The following is a 9,730-nucleotide window of genomic DNA, read 5'->3' on the forward strand; positions in this document are numbered from 1 at the left end:
TTAAAAAAAAAAAAAAAATGAAATCGTAATATTAAAAAGACTAAAAGCTAAAGTTTGTTAACAACTGTATAACCTTTATTTGCCTTTGAAATATTTTGTTATTGAAAATGATTGCATGGCCTGAGAAATTGAATTATTTATTCCATATATTTTTATAAGTGGAAAAATCTCTAACCAACAAATGATTAAAGTTGTTACTGATTATTTGTTTTCTTAATTTATCCTAAGCAGAATGGTAACAAAGCTTTTTTCAGCTGATTAAATGCACTTAGTTAACAAACCAAAATTTATTCTTAAAAATTAAACTGTAGAATCTGGACAAGATTATGTTTCTCCCAGAAAAACAGGTTTCACTGTAAAGGTTTAGATGGACGAACGTGTGACTACTTTTGAGAAAAGTTGTAATAGATTTTTTGAGAACCACCAGGTCTTCTTGTTTAATTTATATGCTGTGGATATGTTTGTATGTTTTAAAAAACATGGAGGACTCGATATTTTTTTAATGCAAATAATCTTATAAGCTGCTATGCAAATTCTATTAAAAAGCTCTATCTACTATTAAAGAGTAAAACATTCTTGAAGCTTTCAGGGAAGACCTGTAGACTTAAGCACTTTCTCTGCTTTTTTGTATCTGGTCTTATACACTTATGCTGAGTTATGTTCTTATTATTTTTCACTGTTTGTAAGCTATTGATTGTAAGCCAAAGGTCATCATTTCTCAGTCCCTAAATGAAGAAGTAAAATGCCTGATCTCTTTCATCTCAAAGCATATTTCTGGTCATATCTGAATATCTGTGTGAAAGAAAGAGACATTTAAATTTGAAATTCTGCTTAAACTTTTAAGTTGAATTTGACTATAGCCATATTCATTCTTTGTATGTATCTCTAACAGGTCTTTTGTATGCCTGGTGATATTATACTCTGCCTTGAGTTTAGACAGTTCTTTCAGCTAAATGTGAATTCTTATTGTAGCTTTTTTTCCCTTCCTGAAGATGAAAGCAGAGGAATCTACCATCTGCTACCATTCTCTCAAGAATGCTTAGTAACCTAGAATTATTTTGACTTTCTATATATTGTCTTTTAAACTGACAGCAGCAGTCTCCCCTGCTGCTCCACCTTTTTAAAGTATCTCGTTTACTGTGCTGGCTGGGTATATAGATAATAAATGTGTAATGATAGACAGTTCTAATAGAATTAAATGCAAAAAAGTGCTTTTACCTCTAGTTAACTCTGACATGTTCCAGAGGGCCCCTGGAACATGTCAGAAGATTTTTTCTCATTGTGTAGGACCCCAACCTCCCTGAGAAATAAGTTAGCCTAAGAGTGGCCATCTTGAAGCCCAAAAAGCCATTCTGATATATGACTCAGAGGGAATAACTGAAACCAGGTAACTCCTCTGGAAAAACAAGCTAATTAATCATGACTGCTGGCAGCACTAACCTTTCGGTTAGTTAAGCATAAAAGCCGACCCTACCTTGCTACACCCCCAGGACGTGGCACTAACCCAGAAATCGTAGGTTTGAAAAATTACTGCCTTTGTAGTATTGTTATCTTGCTTTGTAGTATTGTTATCTTGTTATTACAAAATAATCTGTAACCATGGCAATCCTCTAGGGCTGAATGCCTCAGAAAATCCTATATAACCACTTAGTTGTAAGTACTCAGGGTCCTCGTTGAGATCCGCTGCGACGGGCTGACTTGGACCCCAACTAGTTGGCTTCTGAATAAATTCCTCTTGCTTGTTGCATCAAGAAACGTCTTTGGTGAGTGATTTGGGGCGGCGCCTTCCTCAGGGAAATCCAACAATTGGAGAAAGTATTTGACTGGTTTGGCTTGTTTATCTGATATATATATTTACCAGAAAAGCACTGTCAAAGAGAATGATGCTAAATTTTGTTAGTGAATGTTTTGTATTACAGAAATATCAGAATTTCCTTATGTCAACTGTCTTACAGTAAGCTCTCATCAGATCTTTAACCATTGTCATTTGTAAGTCTTTTGTCATTTATAGTCAGTTTTATTATTCCTAAACTAGTAAGGAACTAGATTTGAGCAGAACAGGTATTAGTTACATAAGTTTACATAAACTAAAGAAAATAATTTTGTGTCTTTTTGTTTCAAATGTTGCTGATAAAGTGTTTTAACCTTGTTCTCTTAAACTGACAACAGTTTAGTAAATGACTATCTTTATGAGCAGAATTGAAACATCCTTCTCTCTACTTGATCCCTCCAGAGTTTAAAAATTTTCAGTGACTGTTTTTGTATTCCATGGCAGTATGTTTATTTGCACGAGTTCAATAAGAATCTGCTTTCCTTGTGAGAAGACTACTTAAGAACACTGGTTATACTACCAGGGCTTTGACTGGAATGTCATACCTGAGAGACATGTGTATGGACTCAGATGTGAACAACTTTAAGGAACTAAGATTGACTTTATAAAGCCAACAAAGCCCCTTAGAAGAACTGGCCTGGTACCTTGCTTACAGAGTTCCCAGCAGCCTTACCAGGTGAGTAAAGAAAGTCACTTCCTGGCAGGTGCAGAGACCTCGAGAAGAGAAGAATTCATCCAAATCTACAGGTACTGCAGGCAAAGACTGATGGCAAGTCTGGTTTGGCTGTCTGGCCTCAAGAGGCCTTTAAAAGTTCAATCTGAAATTCCTTACAAAAAGTTCCAGCAAAGCATATTTAAAAGAGCCTGTGTAATCAATTGCTCTTCTTGCTGCACCGGTGCAAATAATCAAGCCAGCTGTTAATTATTTTCTTAACCTAGTTACTTCTAGTAAAAATGAGAGTGATTTTAGAGAGAAGTATTGTTTCAATAATGCAGCCTCCTTCCAGAATAAAAAATCCAACTCCAGATGTTGCTACATAACCTAATAACACAATTTGTTTTATCTTGCCTAGAAGCCACAAAACTGCAAATAGTAATAGAAATTAAACCCAGAATAGAAGCGCCAGCCTTCTGAGGCCCTCTCAACTGACCAGTGATGGAGACCTAGCTGCACCCTTTACTGCGCCCCCTTCTCAGCACGAAGCAGCCAGAGTGGTCATCGCCCCTTTTCCCTAGCAGCAGCTAGAGTCTCTATCTGTAGAAGAAAGAATGAGACCATACCCATAGCCTTCCCTGGTAAAAACAGGTATATAATCCCTCCTCCCGAGGGATAGTGGGCTTGTAACACTGGAGTGACCCCATGTGTCTCTACTTCTGCCTTCAACTCCTCCCGTGATTTCTGTATCATAGTTCAGCTGGTGCCCAGGTTGATGTATCATGATAATCTCTCATTCATAGCTGAATTTGAACCTAGGCATAGATATAGGAGAGAGCCGGTCTCGCTGACCTTAGCTGTGTTGTTAGAGATAGGAGTCGCAGCCGGAGTGGGAATGGGGACAGCCGCTATTGTCCAAGGGAACCAACATTATGAAGGACTAAGGACAGCTATTGATGAAGACTTAAAGACCATAGAGCAATCCATTACAAAACTTGAAGAATCTCTGACTTCCCTCTCTGAAGTAGTCTTGCAGAATAGACAAGGGCTGGATCTGCTGTTCCTAAAAGAAGGAGGACTGTGTGCAGCTTTAAAAGAAGAATGCTGCTTTTATGCAGACCATTCCGGAATAGTAAGAGATTCAATGTCAAAGCTTAGAGAAGGGCTAGACCAGAGAAAGAACGGGAAGCCGGCCAAGGGCTATTTGAATCTTGGTTCACTAGATTCCCGTGGTTTACAACCCTGATATCCACTCTGTCTGGGCCCTTACTCATCCTTGTGTTGCTCCTCACTTTAGGACCCTGCATACTAAATCAGCTGATAACTTTTGTTAGAGAAAGAGTGAGTGCCGTTCATGTACTGATGTTGAGGCAACAATATCATTCACTCACCCAACAAGGAAACACAAACATTCCATGATTGGAATGTCCCTAAAGAGAAGTGGGGAAATGTAGGATCTGAAGAATCAAAAGTTAGCATAAGTACAGCCATCTTAAAGGCTTAAATACCACCCCCTAACCTAGAAGGAGGAAAATTATTAGAATCTTGAAAAACAAGTTAGTCAGCCAGTGTTAAATGTAGTGACCTTTAATTAGCTGACCTCAAATCAGTTAATCATACACACCAAGCTTATCTTGCTAGAACCACCCTAAACATTCCGAAGGTAATCTTATCTAACCAGACCCCATGATGTGGCCCCAGGCAAAGATTTATGTGTCTATTGAAAAACACTGTATTGTGATTGTGGAAAATGTTGCCCCCTTTGCAAATGCTATAAAACCTTCTGGCTTTGTGTGCTCAGGGTTCTTGTTGAGACCCGCTGCATTGGGCTAACTTGGACCCCAGCTAGCTGGTTCCTGAATAAATTCCTCTTGCTTATTGCATCAAGAGATGCCTTTCGTGAGTGATTTGGGGCGGCGTCCTCCTCTGGGAGAATCCAACACCTCCACAGCCCCACCATCTGTCATGGACTTGTATCCCAGGACTTGGCTACATGGGAGAAACAGCTAACAGTGCAGCTTTACCATTATATTGATATGATATCATGCTCACACCTGATTCTCTTTCAGATCTAGAAAGTGCAGCACCTAGACTGCTGCAGCATCTACAGGAGAAAGGATAGGCTGTGAACAGTACCAAGGTTCAGGGACCTGGTTTGTCTGTCAGATTATTGGGGTTCATCTGGTTGGGTAAGACCAAAGTTATACCTGAAGCCGTTATAGATAAAGTCTGGGCATTTCCTACCCCTACAACTGTAGCATTGCTATAGGAGTTTTTGGGTCTCCTAGACTACTGGAGAGAGTTTATCCCACACTTGGCACAAATTCTGAAGCCCTTATACTGATTGGTAGGGAAGGGCATCAGGTGAGACTGGGATGAGACATGTGCATCTGCCTTTACTACATCAAAATGAGCAGACAGAGCCATGCAGGCCTGGAGTGTGATAGACCCATCAAGGGCCTGTGAGCTGGATGTTCATGTGACTAAAGACAGTTATGGCTGCAGTCTCTGACAGCAACTTGAATGAACTCGCCAACCTATTGGATTCTGGTCACAACTCTGGAAAGGGGCAGAGGTACAATACACTTTGATAGAAAAACAACTGGCTAATGTGTATCACACCTTCCTGGCTACACAACCCATCACTGGAATGGCCCCGATAAAGGTAATAACCACCTATCCCATCTTGGGGTGGGTATGAGAGTGGACCCAAAAACCAAGGAGTGGTGTGGCACAAACACCCACACTGGACAAGTGGGGTGCTTATCTACAGCAGCATATTGCCCTCTCTAGTAGCCCCTTGAGTGAAGAACTCCAATGCTTATTGGGGCCAGTGACATATACTAGTGAAAAGCAGGAAGAACTTGCTTTCAAACCATTAGTAGCAGAGAGTCCCTATTGGGAGGGAAGAGCCCCTATACCCAAAGATGCATGGTACACAGATGGCTCCAGCTGTGGGCAGCCCCCAAAGTGGAGGGCCATAGCTTTCCATCCTAAGACTGAGACAAATATGGATGGAAGATGGTGAGGGGAAGAGCAGCCAATGTGCAGATTTGCAGGCTGTATGTCTTGTGATCAGCCAGGATCCTTCTCCTGTAGTGGTCTGCACTGACAGCTGGGCTGTTTATCAGGGCTTGACCCCGTGGCTACCAATCTGGTACCATGCCAACTGGCTGGTTGGTCACAGACCCCTTTGGGGGCAAGAGTTGTGGCAAGACTTAAGGACCTGTCATCAGACTAAAATAATTACAGTATACCATGTGACAGGTCATTTGCCACCGGCAACCCCAGGAAATGCAGCAGATAAATTGGCTAAGATATGTTGGTTAGAAGGAAAGCCTGCCTCTGAGGTAGCCCAATGGTTACATCAGCGTTTGTTGCATGTGGGGCAAAGGACAGTGTGGGCTGTAGCCCATCAGTGGGGCTTGCCCTGGACCTTTGAAGAAGTTAGTAGAGCCTGGCAGGAGTGTGTCATATGCTCCAAAAGGGGCTTACACCGAGTTCCACAGCAACATGGGACAATAGCTAAGGGGCCTATATTCCTCATCAGGTGGCAGATAGACTATATTGGGCTTCTACCTGTGTCAGAAGAATATCAGTATGTGATGACTTGTGTGGACACAGCTACTGGACTTCTGGTTGCTTTTCCTACCTGTTGTGCAGACCAGCAGATGACCAAAAGAGGCCTGGAGCATCTCTTTGCTGTCTATGGCCAACCACAGGTAATTGAGAATGATCAGGGTACCCATTTTACTGGGCATACACTGCAAGAATGGATGCAACAGCTGGGAACCAAATGGAAGTTTCATGTGCTATACAATCCTACCACAGAAGACATGATAGAGAGGTACAATGACTTGTTAAACTCTTGAGTAAAGTCAGATACCAATAGTCTGCAGGGATGGTCAGTTCACCTATGGTCTGTGCTATGGCGTTTGAATGAGAAACCCAAAAGGGAGCCCTGAGCCCCATAGACATGTTAACACATATGGCTGCCTCCCCTGTACAACTGCAAGTACAAACCAAGGAAGAATCACTGAAGCCAAGGTTCGGCCATCAGAATAACATCTTGCTGCCCAGCACCAACTGCACTGAACCCCGGAGACTCCAATGAGTGGACGTGGCCTTGGACCTTTTGACACATGAACAAATGATGGCTGGCTCTCCTGGCACCTTGGGAACAAGGCCTGGAAGCTGGCCTCCTGTGTATTCCTGGAATAACATCAGAGTGGCTGCCAACAGTCACAGTAGTATATCTTGAATGGCCAGAAGGGAGGAACATCTTACTGGGGAGTTTTGTTTTATTATTATGGCCAGTGTGTGCACCTCCAGTAGCACTATATATAGACCCTTCAGTAACCCTCATGGGGAAAGGAGTAAAAGTATGGTATACTAGACCTGGAAGGGACCCCCTTCCTGCTACAGTCCTATCACAGGACCACTCTCTTGCTTGCATCCTACCTGATGGACATGATTTGCCTATGTTGGTGTCATTAAAACATGTGTCTTATTGCCCCTAAGGTCTTTGTTATTAGGAACCTCGTCTGGCTTGAGGATTATTATAATTTTTGTTACCTGTATCAAAATCTTAATGTATTTTAATTTTTGTTATTATCTCTAAGTTGTTGTTATTCTCTGTTGCTATTGTGGAATCTGGTTACAGTGCTCCAGCTTTCTCACACAGGGCCCATTACAGAAGACTGAGAGCATGTAGATTGTAATGTGAGAATCCTGGAGGGGTGGAGTGTGGGGAAGTTGGGGCTCCTATGGCCAGGATCCTCACTGAACTTAAACCACCTGATGACATAACTGGCCTTTTGCTAGGCTACCACTTCCACACCTTTAGGCAATAAGCTATTATTGCACTATATAGAATGTTCGGCCCAGTTCCCTGGGCAGGGCAGAGACGCTAATGCTCAACATACTGCTGGGAAAACAAGCCTGGTAATAAAACCTTTCACCCCAAAGAAACATTCTACTGTCATTCCTTTGGTCACACTGCATCTATAGTGAACTTGCTGGGGGCTGAAACCCATGGGCAAGACAGCTAATCCTTTATAATCATGTGTATGATTCACTTTAGCATGCTAAAAGGGACTTAATGTCTCAACAAGGGTGAACATTCTAAGACCACTTTTAATAAGCCCACACCCTTAAGCCCTTTATCATGTTCCCCAAAATTCTCAACTACCTCTAAATCCCCTAGACAACACACCACCTCCGGCTCTCTTGTCCCCTCCTGGCATAAGCCAGGAGCTCTTCTCATTTTATCTCTAAATAAAAGCCTCTCCCTGGCTTTCCTACCTGGATTGTTTGCTATGTTCATTCTTTGACTCCATGAACAAGAACCCTAGCATCACCAGCACCAAGCACCCTGGCACATATCTACATAGGCCACATAAGTGAGGCTTGAACCACAGCTGATCTGAGTCTTGGAACAACACACTGTGATCCTCCCAGAACATGATAGCATGAGAGGCTTAGGAGGAGCAATGTCAAGGCCATTTGCCACTCTGTTTACCGTCTCTGAAGGAGCCTGGCATGAGACAGTTCATTGCTTACTGGGATTTGATGAGATTTTCTGCCTCACCTGCCTGTATGTCTTGCCAATGGGTTTCAGCCCTGGGCAAGTTCACTATGGATTTAGTGTGACCAAAGAAAATGACAGCAAAACATTCTTGAGGTGAAAGGGTTATACCCAACTTTATTTCCAGGTGGCAGGTCAGTCACTAGAATCCCATTTACTCAGAGTGAGTCTGCATGCAGCAAGCCAGTCTCTGCCTCTGGGCCCCTCTGTCCTCACAGCCATCCCCTGGGCCCCTGTCCACACAGTTGTCCTGCACAGCCGTCCTCTGGGCCTCTCTGCTTAGTCATCCCACACAGCCATCCTATGGGCCTCTGTCCTCGGTGCTGCCACCACTCCAACCTCTGCTCTGCTCTCCTGCAGCCTTGCAGCTCTGCCACCATGTTGTGCCCAGAGCACCAGGCAGAGCTCTTTTTATAGAGTCAACAGCCATGTATTGCCCACAGGTGTGCAGTGAGCTAGTCAACCAGGGCCAGGTGAGAATCCTGGCCACAGGAACTCTCATTTTATCCACACTGGAGTACAGCTGAACACTATAAAAATGTTCAGATACAGCATGGCATTTGCGATATAATGAGTTATAAGGAATACATATTTGGTGATTCACATGGCCAAACATGTATTTCCCAGGTATACTGGTCTTCATCCACAGTTCCTGAAAACACTGCTGTCTTAAAGGTGAAATGGGTATTTTGTCATGTTAATGAGACTTTTGGATCCCACCTGAGGGCAGGAGCTGAAGGCTGAATCAGCCAGTGGCCAATGATTTAGTCAGTCGTAACTATGTAATGAAGCCCCCACAAAATCCCCTGCGAAGAGCATTTTGCCATCTCCATTTCCGTCTCCTACTCTGCTCTGCCTGCTCTGCTAAGTTGGATCCTGTTTCTTGATGGGAGACAGCTTCTGTGCTTGGGGAACCCCACTTTATTCCCACTTCTATGCTTGGGGAATGCCTCTATGTGCCACCGAGACAGGCCCCAAGCTCCATGAAGACAGAAGCTCGTTTATTTGCGACACTGTCCCATCTCTTTTCATTTGGCTGTTAACTTGTATCCTTTATGAAATTGGTAAATGTGTTTTCCTGAGTTCTGTGAGTCACTCTATCAGATTAATCTAACCTAAGGGGGAGGTTGTGGGAACCTACAATCTGTAGCCAATTTGGTTACTGGAGTTGGGAGTAGAGGGCAGTCTTGTAGGAGGGAGCCCTTAACCTGGAAATCTGGTGCTGTCTCCGGGCAGATAGCATCAGAATTGAGATCTCCAACACCCTGATGGTGTTTCAGAATTGCTTGGTGCAAGTATGTGTGGGAAGACCACCTCCCACATACTTACACACATTGGAATTGGTCCAGGTAACTGAATGAAGTTATATTACTGTTACTGCTGTCTATAATATTGTTATTGTTATACACATATGTAGGGAAAAAATACACCATTTCATTTGGTGTTGGACGAGTGGCAATCACAGTATTGGTCACTCAACAATTCATCTGGCTCCTTTTGGTGTTATCCTTTTGGTGTGTGAGACAAAAGTTTGTGGGAAGCTGGCACCTTTTGCTACTCTTGATTTCACTATGTAAGTAGTATCTATATAAATCTAAAAAAGAGCTTGTTGTTTCTTTACCAGTCAAATCTTTTGACCTTGCTTTGAAAGCATCTC

Source organism: Manis javanica, chromosome 9 (assembly GCF_040802235.1).
Source record: "Manis javanica isolate MJ-LG chromosome 9, MJ_LKY, whole genome shotgun sequence".
NCBI classification, from domain to species: domain Eukaryota; kingdom Metazoa; phylum Chordata; class Mammalia; order Pholidota; family Manidae; genus Manis; species Manis javanica.